Below are 15,823 nucleotides of genomic sequence, written 5' to 3' on the forward strand. Positions count from 1 at the left end.
AATTATTGGGGCAGGCACTGGAGTGACCTCAGTGCAGTAAGATTTAGCAGTGAATATGTGGTAGTTTTATGGAAAAAAGTTTGTAAATTTAATAGGCATTTTATTTCTTTCCCCCCCCCAAATCCACTTCAGGAACCAACATTTCAGCCTCAAACTGTCTTGAAGGTGTGCTTATATGCGTTTGGCTAAAGCTGTAAGGAAGAATGGCAGTGTTCTGAATGGGTAGAAACCTAAAGAGCCTGGAAGATGGTTCCAGAGAGTCTACCACTGCTGCACAAGACCTCCCCATGAAGTGAATATTCACTGGAAATAACTGTGGCAAATAGCTTCAAAAGGAAATACAACAGAGGAGAGGACAGAGATTTGGTGGCTTAGCAGCTAAAACTTTGAACATTTAACCTCTGGATCTATGCTGAAAGCCTAGCTTGAAGTCCTCAGAAAAAGTATTTTCTACTTCAAAATGGAAAGAACTTACCATACATAATTGGAAGTGATTTAGGATAAGGAGCTAGAATAGTAGTTTTATGGGGTCATGACATTTTAACCTGCACATTTTGTCATGGTGCTTCTTACAGCTGGTGACATTTAGTCCAGGGAATAATTTGTCTTGACATGTTTTTGTTTTACTTTGGGTTTGGTTTTGTAGCAGTGGAACATAGATAATTTTTGTGATAAGTGTTTGGATGCCCTAAATTTAATTATTAGGAGGTTGATTATCTAGCTAATCTTTACATAAATGAAATTCTGGTTTATTGTAGCAGATAAATTACAATGGAATTGCATATCTAAAATCAGCATTAAAAAGGCATGATTGAATTTCCATGGAAAGAAATTCTCAAGCAGACTAAAGAGAGAAGACAGATCATGTGCTCTAACTAATGTCTGTCTGGTGGGGACGGACCATGTGATGGTTGCAGGTCACCCATAGGTCTTAATTTCATGTGATCACTGTAGATACTTTTTAGAAAACTGAAGCAAATCATGTGATTGAACCTAGAAAATAACATTTATTTCCTGTTATCCTTCACATTGTGCAATTGTTACTGTATAAGGTGACTTAGCCCTATCTTGAGTTGGGCAATTCTGTCACAGCTGGGTTTCTGTGTAAGAGATGAAGATACTTGGAAGCTCACACTGTCTGTGTTTGCAGTGTACGTGAGTAACAGCTATAATTCAGTTGTTAACAAAACCTTTGCTTAAGTCTTCCCCAGAACAGACATTCTATTATACGCAAAACTGATGAACATATTTATGCATACATACATATATACACATTTGAAATAAAAACTAGGGTTTAAGGATTTGAATGAAATTTCAGCTTATCCTAATATGACTTGGCTCACCTTCTTCAGAAATACTGTGATAAGAAAAATAAGAGTATCTTAAAAAATAATGGAGCAGAAGTTTAGCTCTATGGATCACGACAGCTTAGGGAGAGTGGGAGAAGGAAAAAATAAAAACCTGCACTCAAAAAAAACAAACAAAAAAAAAGTACAACAAAATGACTAGTGAAAAAGAGTTAAGTGCTCCACTTCATGCAGCTTGGCAAATGGAAGAACACAAATCATTGCAAAGGAAAAAGCAGCTTGGAAATCTCTGGAGACTGACTTCACATGGCTAATTTACAACCACATGCCGCATCTGTCACTTTTACAAATCAATGAGAGTGCCTACCCTTTAATAGCACAGGGTCACTGGTAAAGGTTGCTAGTGTCGACCATACAGAAGAGACCTTTCAGGATGTCAGAAAAGAACCTCGGTGACGCACATTATCACCCACATGCTCCTTTATGTCACTTCCAATTTACTTTATCTTAAATTGTCAGCTAGCAGAGCTCACTCCCGTATTAATAACTAGAGGTTTGCATCCAAGCCAGCAAAAATAAACCCTGCTGATAGCTCCATGAGGCAGCTGGCTTGCTCTAAAGAAAGCTGAAAGGGAAAGATTGAGCTCTTAGCCCTTCTTAGTAGAGGCTGTAATATTCAGGAAAGGAAATAGCTGATATGACTTGCAGATGGTTCTTGTGTAGTGTATAGAGAAACATTTGTATTTTGTTATTTTCTGTAGCTACTGTTCAATAGAGGGTGATACAGTTCTTTTACAGTATTGGACTACAAAAGAAGACATTAAGGCCACATATTAATGCAAAATGTTCCCATGAGTTGCAACAACTTGCTTCAGCCCTGAGTTCTTATTTCTCCATGGCATTACTGGGTATTTAACCCACTTTCTTACTCTTTTTCTGGTTGTATTGGAGAGACATAATAGGCTTGATTCATTGCTTGAATTCAGCTGGTGGAAGCTGAGCTCTGGGGTTTGGCACTGGAAACACTATTTGGGTAAATCAGCAATGCCAAACATGTCTCAGCCCAGCTAAGCAAGCAGTCCGGCAAAGCACACATTTACCCTGCTCTTTAAAAGCACAGGGCAGGATGCAGAGTGAAGTGCCTGGAAGAAGTGCTGATGCAGCCAGTGCCACAGGTGTACTTTGGCAGGGTCACTCCTGCAGGATCACAGCTACTCACTGGGGGGAAATCGCAGAAGCCTTGCAGTACTCCCCATGGTAATTGCAGCTTCCTTATTTGTATCTAATCAGGTGAATAAAACCCTAGATTTTCTTTCTAGCTTCCTCACCTAAGGAACTTTTATCTACAATTTTGACTGAATCTGCACGCGAGAATCTTGCTTTTACAGGCAAAACTTGAGCGCATTCATGTATGTATGCCTGGTTAGGTGGTTGTTAAACCTGCTCCTTGATAATTTTGTTGGAATATTTCCTGATTTGTAATTTTATTACCTTGCAGCTGCATTTCTTCAGTCATAATATTTTCTTGATAAAGTATCCTGGTGCATTTTTTCTTTTTGTATGGAATCCATTTCATGCCTTTGTTATTTCATAGAATCATAGAATGTCCTGAGTTGGAAGGGACCCACAAGGATCATCAAGTCCAACTCCTGTCCTTGCGTAGGGCAACCCCAAAATTGACATCATGTGTCTAAGGGTGTTGTCCAGTCTCTTCTTGAACACTGTCAGGCTTGGGGCCATGACCACCTCCCTGGGGAGCCTGTTCCAATGCTCCACCACCCTCTGGGTGAAGAACCTTTTCCTAATGTCCAACCTAAACCTCCTCCTGCTATTCCTTCAGGTTCTGTCATTGGTCACTAGACAGAAGAGTTTGGCACCTGCTCTTCCTCCTCCCCTTGCAAGGAAAGTGTAAGCCCCAAGTTTTGGCAAGTTTTGTCACCTATCTAATTGTCTTATTTTCCTGTTTATCTATAAATATGTAAAATGCATAGATCTCAGTAACAATCTTGTGGCATCCTCCCCTTTGATAAAAATAACCATTTCTTTCTATATTTTATTTCACATTTTTTATATTATACATTGTTATTTCTTGGGCTTGTCTTCTCTCTTATCTTGTAACACCTTTGGAACCAGCCTTTTTTGAGGATGAAAGCTGAAACTTTACTGAAAGTTCAGCTACAGAGTATCAGCTAGCTCATGCTTACCCACATGTACAAGGTGATTTCTTCAGAAATTCTGGTGGCTATACTAGCTATGACTTCCATCTAAAAGAGCAGTGGTAATTATGTCCCAGTATGTCATACTGATCCCAGTGATCATTAACTCATTTCTTTTTTTTTTTTTTTCCATATCTGTGGAAAAGAATGTTAGTGTCCTGAAGTTTGACTTTCAAGTATGTGGTTTTCAGCGTTACCCTTGAAGCACCTTTAAAGATTGATGCCACGTTTGTCACTTAGCTTTCCTTCCCTCTAAAAGGTAAGTCAAATGTGTCTGCCTCATCAGCAGTCACACCTTTGGATTGCAGAATATATGTACCCTAAATACCAATTAGTTTGCCAACTGGTTGCATGTCAGGATGGCAATTGAGACTGAACTAGCTGTTTTGTGTGAAATGTTAAGACAGGACTAAGTATATCTCTACAGAGAAAGCTGTAACGTTTATTCAGACTCTTAAGCTTCTAGTAAGAACTAGCTCTATTCATGTACTTCTGCTGAGGTAACTGAGTTTTGCATAAGAAATAATAACTGACCTAGCTGTCAATAATCTCAGCTACACACATTTCACAGCAACTGAACTACATCTTGTGGCAGACAGGTGGGAAAAGTGAACTGTAGCCACATCGTGCAGGGAAGGCTCAAAATAAGGATGTTACAGAAGTGATTTATACGTTGCAGTGAAAATTTTACCCCTGGATTTACCGCTGTTAGGATGGTGCTTACTAGTTTGGTTGTATTCACAATTTTGGATGTGATAGCAGAATAGAAAACAAACTTACAAAATTGTTATTGCTGTTGTTGACAATAAAACACAGAATAGCTCTTCTGCAATGAAGCAAAACATTTTCTCTTTTGGAGTGATTTGCACATTTGTGCTATTAATGAAAAAGTATACAGCTATGATAGACATCTCTGGAACATTACTTTTTAATACTGAATGCAGGGCTTCAAGCAGTGATTTATGTTCTCAGGCTCTGATGATATCTGCCACATTCACATTGTGGCTTGTCAGACATAGGCTATAGATGAAGGCAGAAGCTGCTGCTATCTGGGCTTCTTTAAACTACACAATTATGTCATCCCAGGTTAAAAAAAAATTGGTACTTCAGCAAATCTTTCCTCAAGGTTTGCAGCACAGACTGACTGTGCTATACTGTGCTAATCACTGTAATTAAGAATTCTTGTTTTACTAACACATACTTTACTGTGAATGTGTACACTGTACAGTGGATGTTGCACTGATGCTAGGCATTTTGGTCATTGTTTTATTTAAACTTTCGGAAGTTTTCAACCTAATACAATGACATAAGGGACCAACAGAGAGACAAAGAATAATACATTGATGCAATAAGAAAGGCACAGTTACTGTTGTCCTGTGTAGATAGGCTAGTATTTGATCAGTCTGTGTTGTTGCTGTTTGGTTTCCTTTCTAACCAATACTTTCCAGAATGACAGAGAGGTACACAAACTCTTCAAGAAGTACAGCTGGATACATCTGCTTGGCAGCTTTAGCGACCTATACTCAGCTTTTACTCAGTTGTTCTCAGGACACTGCTGTCACTTGTTTTGGTCAAGTTGACAGTCTTAGTCATACTGTGCTGGCTTCAGTTCAAGCAAGGCTATAAAAATGTACTACTTAATTGTGGCTATGATGCAGAAACTGCTCCTAATTTGTTCTTTTCTTTCACTTGTAGAATAGTAATTAAAATATGTTTGCAATACAACTTTGTTAAAAATAGTTCAGCTCATGGGAAATCAACACGTGCTGAAATCACGCTGAACCACACTTTCACAGAGGAAATGAATACTGCAGGTAAGGTAAAAGCAATCAATGTAGTTCAGAGATAAGTGCATAGTATCAGTTTTAGCTATTGCAGTGTCTTTATCCAGAAGATACTTTGTACAGGAGTGATACTGACATACCACATTGAAACCCATTAATTTCTTGAGCTGTCAATAAATGCAAAGCTCTGAAACCACGGATGATGGCTGGTGAGATGTGTAGAAATTATGTTAAAAAAATGGACTTCCATTGCAAACTCTCCTTGTTTTCCCTGTTCCATCGGTTCTTCAAGGAGTAACAATATTCCTAATGACTTATATGGGACAAGTTGTTTCTTGTTCCGGATAATCCTTTTAGGGCCATATACACTACATGGGAGATGTAAGATAAGATAAACAAGAAAGCAAGCTGCACTTTAGTTTGCACTATTCATAAAAATAATAAAAACAAAAACAACTGGTCCATTTAGACACAGACTACTTTGAATTAACAATAAAAGCACTAGAATTACAAGAGTTCCGTTTATAAATTTCATCAGAGTATTACAATTTTTTTAATTTATCTGCTTAAGAAAAATGTCTGTTGTCTGTATTTCTCAGATCTGTTGCCTGGAGAGAGTTGTACTTTATTGTTTTAGACCCAGTTTTTGCTGTTCTATCTTTTTACTTAATTCAAAGAGCTCCAAGGGTTGTTCTTTTTTCCCCTCTTCTTTCATTTTATAGTTTTTGATCTTCTCTGGATAATATAGGCAGGTGAATAAAATAAAAATTTTATCTATACATCACCTCTGCTCAATATGATCCTACAGAAGAAAATGAGAAGAATAATCGACATTGGTTGAGGAGCTAAAGGCTGAACTTGCTCTATAATTAAACAATACTTTCACATGGCTGAGTGAAGAGGAAGGAGCTATCACTGTTCTCTGATGTTCTTTTATAGGACTCATCTCCATTTGAAAGCTTACTTTAAAAGTGGGTTTTTACCTGCTAGAATTTTCAGCAAAAATTTAGATTACGCTCTAGATATTGAAATTATTTTTCTTTTATATATACTGTGATAGTATTTCATTTGTTGATGCCAGCTATTGTACTATGGCATAAAAGCATGAATATACTGAACTGCAAAGAAATGATGACACAAACTATACCCAGGAACTGACGGTCCTTTGCCCCTGCTACTGTGAGGCAGGAGGATAAACTGCCCTGAAGGGATCTGTGCTCCTCACTTGCTCAAGGTGCTGTGGAAAAGAAAAGGTACAAGGCGGCATAGCTTGGCAGAAAAGGTGTTACACAGAAAAAACATGCTGTTCAAGCACCCTTGGGACATCAACAAGGCTCCTGGAATACTGTATCAGAACAAAATTCCTCCAAAGCCAGAAATGAAACCTGAGAAATATATGCATCTGCTCCTATTGTTTGTGCTCAGGAACATAGTCTTGGCTTCTTGAAGAGATTCCTACTGTTTCCTTGCATGTGAAATTAGTTCTGGGCACCACTGTTGTCATCTCAAACTTTTGTTCTTTCATTTTGGATGTAAATCAGAAATCGCAGGCTCAGTGCAAACCCCAAAGGATCTCTGACTACAGGTGCCCTCAACACCCACCTTGGAGGCGAAGTTCCCACTGTAGAGATTACGAAAGAAGTTATGGTCTTTCAGAATTTTTTACTTAAGCACTGCCATAGTCTTGTGTCTAGCCAAGGCCTGACAAACTAGATGATATTAGGCATAACCTAGAAAAAGCTCGTCAGCTCCACCTAGATTAAACAGATATTAAATAACTTTTTCTGAGCTAACCAGCTGGCAAAACAAAATATGACAGCAGTTAAACACTGGTGTCCTTGTAGTAGCTTTAATATCTTATGGCTAGAAAAATATTGCACAAATTCAGCTTCACATTAGGCTTCTATTGTAATTTGGACATTGGCTTTCAGCCTTCATCTGTGTCCCGAGTTTTCACAATATTGAGTTTTTCTGATGTATTAGAATGTTTTAATTCCTGCTTTTCTTTTACTTTAAAAGGCAGGTACATTAACTTCAGTCTCCCTTTCAGGTGGTTCTGGGATGTCATGTATTAATACTTAGCACTGCATATTACTAAGGAAGATAAGCTTCAGTGAATTAATGAATTCCTGGACATGGAAATAATGGTACTAACTGGTGTTAGTGACTGTGCTGCTACTTCATTGCTTATGAAAAAGCAACCTTTGGGTAAAACCATACTGAATGTTTTAGCAATACTGCACAAAACCTGGACCTGTATTTTCTCCTCAACCCAAATTCTGTCATGTATTCTTCAACCCAGATGTTCAACAGCAGTGTTCATACATACCAAAGCAATGGTCTTTTTTTTTTTTTTTTTGATTCTGTGATGTAGAAAACATGAAAAGAAATTTTGGCCTCTGGGATTATTTGTTTTCCTTTCTAGAGAAGAAAAGGAGAGAGAAGAGTATTAGGAAAGCAACTACTCAGAACTGATCAGAACTTAAGCATGAAAGGAAAAGAATAAAAGGAAAATAAATAATTACAATGAGCGAGAAATGAAAAGATTTACAGCGATCCTATGCCTGTGTATTGAGATAGTATTCCTTTGAAGGTCTAGTGAGTGTTTTCTGATAGTCATTAATACATAAATAACTTTAGCTGTTATAAAATATATCTGATACTGTTGTAATACCTGCAGTGGCATAATAATTAGTTATTGTGTTAGTCCTAAAATGTTAACGAATAAAAGATCTGTGAAGATTACTGCCATTTTAAGACAAAGAGCTTATGTGACAAAAGGTGCAGAGCAGTAGGCACTGAATTTATTGTAATGGCTAACACACAGTACCTAATCTGAAGAGCTCCTATATCTGCAGTGTGAAGATATAAGATGATCTTAACAGTGTGGAATATAGCCTTGAGAGCAAGGCTGTGAAATGCTGTTATTTGAAAAAGAAATAACAGAACAGAAAACAAGATAGTTGACCATTGAGAAGATAGAAGAGAAAGCGAGATTACATCTTAATAAGGAACTCATTTCTGGTCAGAAATTATCATCCCTATTTTGTTTAGAAGAAGCTTAGAAATGGCTGATAAGTGTAAGGTAGGTGTTGTGAAAGCATAAGATGTGGATTTAAACCAGGCTTTTGATAAAAATGGTTTTGAAGGACTGATGGTGGGAGGCAGAAAGAAGAAAGGCAGAAGGAAACAGACTCAGTTTCTTTTATTTCCTTAAAGGATGAAGTGATCCTAATTAAACACTCTCCCTTGATTTGCATGGAGTAGTAATGACATTTTCTTCCCCTGGCACTGAAGTGTGTTTTACAGTTTCAGCAGCACTCTGTATTTAAATCCTGTTATTGCCTACCAGAATAAAACAGAAGTTTAACAAGATTATTTGGGAGGTTCCACTTATTTAAGGCTGAATTTGTTACTACATCTATCAATATGTTCAACATTTTCTTAGACCATACAATACTGTGAACATCTGTTTGCCTTTCTCTAATACCTGACGAAAATTACGCTGTTTTCAGGGAGAAATTTCCTCAGAATATTTTAAAAGGCCTGTTTCTAAATGTACTGTTCTTGAGAGTTGCAACTTTTGGAAAAGGAGGGATAGTGATCTTAACACAACAAATAATCTTGAACAGATGTTTAAAAGGGGGGAGTAAGGCACGTGGGTATTTGCAGGACTTCTTCTGACGCAAAAGATAAACACTCTTGTACAATTCAGGTATACACTGTCTCTGCCACCCTCAGTTTATATAGGTGACAGAGTGATAGCATTTTTATTTTAAACTGAATGCTTAAAAGTGGCTGGGTAACACGGGGTTGGCAAGTTCCATTGGACAAAATGCTGGAGACTTTTTCACAAATAGAAGGGTGGTAATAAGTGAGGCTGCCTAACACTGGGTACAGGTCTTTAGGTATCCTGACCACACCACCTGTGTAGAGCTGCAAGCAAAGGAACCCTTAGGAAAGCTGAAATATTCCCATTTATATGTGTTTGGAGAGGCTGAATGGATATTTCTTCTATTTAAAGTGAATAATGATGTTATGACTGGTCATCAGACGACCGTTTTTAATGTGACTATTGCTCCTAATTAATAATCCTGTAGCAGTGCCTTTTTCCTTCTATGAATGAAGCAGTAAATGTGTGACCACTTCTGGACACGACCAGCTCAACCCTGCTGCAAGTTTCATGGTTTGGTTTATCAAATGCCATCAAGCACCCTAGAGAGGGGAAGACCTGTGCCCTGTTCCAGAGGGCTGGATGAGGACCAGGGGAATGGAGCAGCATTCCACTGGCAGGGCTCTGGGGCGTGAGCATGATTGTGATCCTGCACACTTGCAGCTTACCCAGTGGCTCAGACCTTCCTCTTCAGTGTTACTGGCCCTGTCACCCCCATCTTTCCATAGAGAGACCTGCAGGACCAGATCATTCATAAAGCAGTTACATGGCTAAAAAAAGCCCTGCTAACTATTTTTAAAATGTGATTTCCTCCTAATAGTATCATATTTCTGGAACGCAGTACTTTGAAACTCATTTAGGTGCCACAGTCTCTATTGATTTTCTTAATACATATATATCTCCAGTGAACTTTTTCACTCATTAGGACCCATTAGCTAGTTTACAGCATGATATCATAGTCATTAGAGAGTTACTCATTGCTAATTGAACATTTAAGACTTCTACAATTCATATGAGTGAATTTGTCCAACATATGAGGACACTATTGCTAATTTTCCTTATTTGTTAGTTTTATAGTACGTGTTGTAATTTCAGCTTGTTCTATGTTAATATACAAACACAATATCATAGCTATTTGCTTCTGAAACATGAGGTTTTGTGCAAAATGGAGAGAGGAGGTGGTGTACTAATTTTTTACCAAAGGATTTAAGCTGGCTACTGCTGGTAATTTTCCCAAACTCTTTCAAGCTTGAAATCATCAGCTGGTACGTGGTAAAGTCTGCTGCTAGTTTTTGTTTTCTTTTCTGATTTGAACTTAAGGGGATATACAGCCTTGGACTGTGGCACTTTTTCTCATTTTAATCTTACAAACCATGGCACATAGATAATGTAATCTTAGAATCATTTGGATTGGAAAAGACCCTCAAGACCATTTGGTCCAGCCATTAACCTGACTTTGAAACTAAACCATGTTCTTAAGAACCTCATCTACATATCTTTTAAACACCTCTGGGGATGGTGACTGAACCACTTCCCTGGGCAGGCTGTTCCAATGTCTGGCAACCTGTTCCATGAAGAAATTTTTCCTAATATCCAATCTAAACCTTCCCTGGTGCAACTTGAGGCCATTTCCTCCCTATCCTATCCCTTGTTACTTGGGAGAAGAGACCAACACCCTCCACACTATAGCCTCCAACCTACAGTTGTAGAGCTGTAAAGCAGTAATAGTTATGGAGTTGTAGTAATGCACAGAAAAGTGTTCTTTGTTGAGAAATCTGCATCTTAGCATGATCAGTTTAAATTCAGCACTGAATGCAACTGTGTTCGAAGATTTATTTCATTCTTATTGGTAACATTGCACATTTTCTCAGGCAAGATGCCAGTATAGATGGATTCTAGCAAGTTTTGATACCTTATTAGGATTGCAGAACACAGGTGTTAGGATATCCTATATATAGGTATCAGGATACCTTATTTGGATTTTTATATCTTATTAGGGTTATAGTGCCTGTGTGTTTAAAATTGTAGGATATTATCAGAATAGAAAGAGAAGACCATAAAACATGATGTGATGCCATGGTGTGATGCCATTAAAATACTTGCATCAGTTGGCTTATTGTGGTAGAAAAAGCAATCCTCACAGCAGTCCTTATAGAAAGTTGTACTAACATGTTTATGCTGTTTATGGTAGTTTTCATTAATGCCTATTTTTTTACACTACATTTTGCCTGGATACTGTCATTCCAGGCCTAAGTTTTATTTAAGCAGAACTGGGTTTTCATTTTGCTTTTCTGCCCTCTCTGATCATGTGGCTTCTTTTCATTATATCATATTATTGTTAAATTTTGTATAATAACACAGGAAACGAAACGATCTTCAGTCTTTTTACAGAGAAGATTTTTCTTTGGAAAGGAAGGTTGTTGTCACTCTAAATTGGCTACAACAAATTACAAGTAAAATTGGCAAAAATGGGTGAGATATGAATTGTATCTTCTCAGTGAATAATACCTATGATCTTCAATATACCACAGAAATTCAGACATCTGTTCCATTAAACTTCTGATTGCTTGAAAATTGTCCTTACACAAAAACCCCTGCGACTAGAGCATGTGGGTAGCTTTAGTGCTACAGTTGTCAGCTCTAGTTAGATATAATAGAGACTGACTGTAATGTGCCTTAGAGAACCTTGAACGAGGAAGTGAGTGTTGTCTTGAAAAATAGAAATTGCAAGTGTCTCTGCTATGATACTCCAGTGAGTATAATTGACCTCGTCAAGTAATTCTGTCACCTGTGCTACATCCCATTTTGCAAAACTGCATGTGTAAAATATCTAAACCTCCTATTTTTATTTCAGTGTTTGGAGTCTTTTCAGGTCATCACCTCAGAAAAACACAGTAAAATGTTTGAAGCAGGATTTTCAAAACTGATTTTAACAACCTGTTTTCCATCTCCTGAAATTTGGTCTGATTTTCAGCCCACTAGCACTGAGGATTTCCTGAATAACAGGTTGGTTTTTTTTTTGAGAACAGGCTTTAGGTGGCCTTGATATTATATTTGATCTAAACCTTAATTTGTGGTTTTTACCTCTGGATCACATTTTTTTCAGACCTTCATGTTCTGATTTTTCCTAGACATCATTCATTGGTCTTGGTCTAAGTCTGATCATGATGCTTATCTGACCTGATTTCTCGTATTGCATTGCCTGTTGTTTCCACTCAGTTGGAGTGTCACCACTTTTCCATTCTTGCAAAAAGAGTTTTTCTGGATTAACTTTATTCAATGGCTAGGTGATCTGGTAGACATTTTTCCTCTGATGTTCTTTTTTTTCTACTTGGTTGGTTGGTTGGTTTGTTTGCTTGTTTGTTTTTATTAGATTTATAGTTCAAGAAACAGATTTTTACTTATTCATTGTCATTGAATATTGTAGTTACATGTTCAGGAATATTTCTGAGAAAATGTAGAGGGCTTTATGAGGGGTTACATTTACTTGGCGTGTGGAATGTTTCTTAAAACTTACTACATTAACTTCCTGTATTTCAACTTTTATCCTCCAGCCTTTGAAGAAGTCCCATATGATCTGTGCACATCCCAAGTCACTGCTTCTGACACCTTAGAAGACAGATTTATTCAGACTTTAGTTACTTTTCAGCTTCACTGATTTCCTTCCCAGTCACCAGCATATTTCTTCCATAAAGCAAGAGGTAATACTTCTTACACTTACTTACATTTATGATACTCCTCCTATTCTGGTTTTATTTCACTTCCTCCCATGCCTTTGGTGCATTCCGTGTATAAAACATTCATGAAATGCAAATTATTATAACCTTCTTTCTCCATTTCACCGAACAGATTTAGTCAGATGAAGCCTCCAAGGTATTTTAGGTATCAACAGGCAATACAGGACTGACCTCAGTGCGTAAAAGTGTAGTGATATTTAGAGAACCAGGATCCAGCCCTGTCCCCAGATTGCAGACAAACCTGCAGAGCTGCCTGCTGAGAATCTTCTCTGCTTGGGCAGTGCCTTGCCTCAAGCACCGCACAAAATAATCACTGAACTTGAAAACACCATAAACTAGGTTGCTGGGGTAACTTATTGCATAAGAACAATTCTGTTGGGGCATGCATACAATTATTGCTTGTCTTCATTCCTGTTTTGAGTTTCACTAGGCATGACACCCCCGCTTAGGGAGTAAATCCAGAGATATTATTGAATTACAGCCAAAGCTGCTGCAAATATGGGCAATGGTGCTGTTAATTGGACTTTTACAACACAAAACTGATCTGTAGCAGTCTCTCCAACCATCATATTTTGTGTCTATAGGCACATACATAGATGTGTATGATCATGTATGTGAAAGTACGCAAAAGGAAATCTGCTAAGTATTGTAAATCCATTCAATTACACTCTATAATGATTCTTCATAATTTTCAGTTTTATTTTAAATATAGGTAATCATATTAATCTCCATACTTTTAGAAGACTGTTACACAGATGTTATAGTTTAATAACAACATTCCAGTTCTCTCTACAAAATGCAGGTATCAGAATCCACATGCATTGCCTTTGTCTTACTGGAAACATAATAAAATATGTCCAGCCCTTAGTGTAAGATTGGTAAGGTTTCAGATTATTCTCAGTAATATAATATTGGAACACATTTCCATGAAGTTCTGTTGGCTAAATTTTTAAAAGTATATTTTTTTTTATTTGTTACAATTATGGCTGTTGGTTATTAACAATTGATTTGATCAACATCTTCAAACCTGAAGCAGAAATCTCAAATCTTCATACAAGCACTCTTTAGCCACACAGTTCTTAAACTTGGGGCAATATTATTGACTTTAGTATTGAAAATAACTGTTAACACCAAATCTATTATCCAAACACAAACCAAGCTTTTCTGTGACCATTCAGTCCTTTGAAATGTGCAACTGCATGAGACCGGTTTAAGGAAAAAACAACTAAAATAGTTAAGTTGCAGAAGTAAAATACTAAAGAATAGGAAAGACAGCACCATTAGCAAAATGCTTTCCCTGTATTAATTGCATTCTAAGCAAACAGGATTGTGCACTGCTGTAAGAAATGCAGTAATGTAAAAATTAGTTGAAACTGAAGGCAAACTTTAATTGAAAAAGATGAGAGAGATCCTTTACATACTCTGATGGAAAATTAAAGCAAGACACTATTTCACTCTTGCTCTCTGGTGAAACAGAGATCATTATGAAGCAGGTTTACTTTAAAATCCTGTCAGCTAACGTTTGTTTACTTGACATGTGCATTAACACTCTCCAGTGGAGGTTTCAGCCAAGTGGAAAAAAACAGTTGAGATCTTGCTCTGTTTCAATTTGGTATTTGCAGCTTGCCTATCTGAATTTCACTGTTCAGTACCATGGTGTTTTTTAGAGTTCTGTTAAGATGTATTGGCATGTGATTTTTAAGTTATTTTTGTTTCAAAATTTATTATATATTAGAGATTTAAATATACCTACATGACTCTCTTATATAAAGTTACTGCTCAGATTTAGTATCAGATTTAGATATATCTTCATAAGTATGCATTTTCTTGGCCATTCTTTTGTAACTTCTGTAGGATTTTGAATAGACACCAACAGGCCTTTGATAGGGTCCCAAAGATTAAAGTTTAACCCCTAATGTTCAAATTCTATTACTCTCAAACTTTCCAACTTAAATATTGACAATATTTATAATTATCTTCTTATTTTTTTATTAATCTAAAAACTCTTTTATAGACTAATGATGCTTGCTACCCTAAACTACACAAAGCTACAGAATGGAGCCAGGCTCTTCTCGGTGACAACCAATGATAGGACAAGGGGCAATGGGTACAAACTGGAACACAGGAGGTTCCGCTTAAATATGAGAAGACACTCCTTCATGGTGAGGGTGACAGAACACTGGAACAGGCTGCCCAGGGAGTTTCCGTCCCTGGAGACATTCAAAACCTGCCTGGACGCCTTCCTGTGTAACCTCATCTAGGTGTTCATGCTCTAGCAGAGGGATTGGACTAGATGACCTTTTGAGGTCACTTCCAATCCCTAAAATTCTGTGATTCTGTGATTGTTTACATGAGAAATTGTTCATTTTTTTGTCTGTCCTTATTGGCAGTATATACTTTCTTTGTATATCTTCATATTTTCCACCTTAATTTGATTCAGGAAGAAGTGTTAGCAAAATTGCCATATGAAAATCTACTTTAATGATATCTCAAATGCAGACAAAATAAGGAAATTTTGAAAATAATCCAAGAGAATCAATAGCTGACTCTTAGACTGGTTGGATTTGAATTAGAAACAACCTTTTAAACCATTTGGATTTCATCTAATATAGAAGAATAAGAAATACTACTTTCACCTCTTAAAATTTCACATGAATATTTTCTTCAGTTTCAATTTACATGAAACTGCAGTAGCATCTCTAAGTTATGGGAGAGATGCTTAAGAAAATCTCTGTCCATTAGAATTTTTGCAGGAATTAATTTTATGTGCTTTCCTTTTTTTTTTTTTTTAAAAAAAAAAGCATAAACAATAACTAGAAGGTATTTTAAAGAAAATACTAAGACATAAAATAAAAACTAATAAATATTACTGAAGAAAATAATCAGAGCACCTTTGGTTTTATACATCAAACACACAGCATACTTTATTAACCATTTACAAGATGATAATTACATAACAAAATTACTCTATAAATAACTTAGGAGAACAGATACTTAATTTTTTATAAAGAACTTTTGTAAAGGTTTTAGCTGTAAAGAGAAAAAACTTACTGTCTTTTTCAAAAAATATTTGTCAGTTTTCAATGAATGTGAAGTAATAATGTTG

At 36.8% G+C, this 15,823-nt stretch overlaps 1 long non-coding RNA gene across 1 annotated transcript; it reads left to right on the forward strand.

Moving 5' to 3' along the window:
* Positions 1 to 2,394: 2,394 nt before the first annotated feature.
* Positions 2,395 to 13,292, forward strand: LOC110361870 (uncharacterized). The gene is made up of 4 exons (XR_002418735.2): positions 2,395 to 2,564; positions 3,670 to 3,782; positions 5,219 to 5,337; positions 12,535 to 13,292. It is a non-coding gene; the product is annotated as an uncharacterized LOC110361870 (long non-coding RNA).
* Positions 13,293 to 15,823: the final 2,531 nt, after the last annotated feature.

This window comes from Columba livia, chromosome Z, assembly GCF_036013475.1.
Source record: "Columba livia isolate bColLiv1 breed racing homer chromosome Z, bColLiv1.pat.W.v2, whole genome shotgun sequence".
Classification (NCBI taxonomy): Eukaryota; Metazoa; Chordata; class Aves; order Columbiformes; family Columbidae; genus Columba; species Columba livia.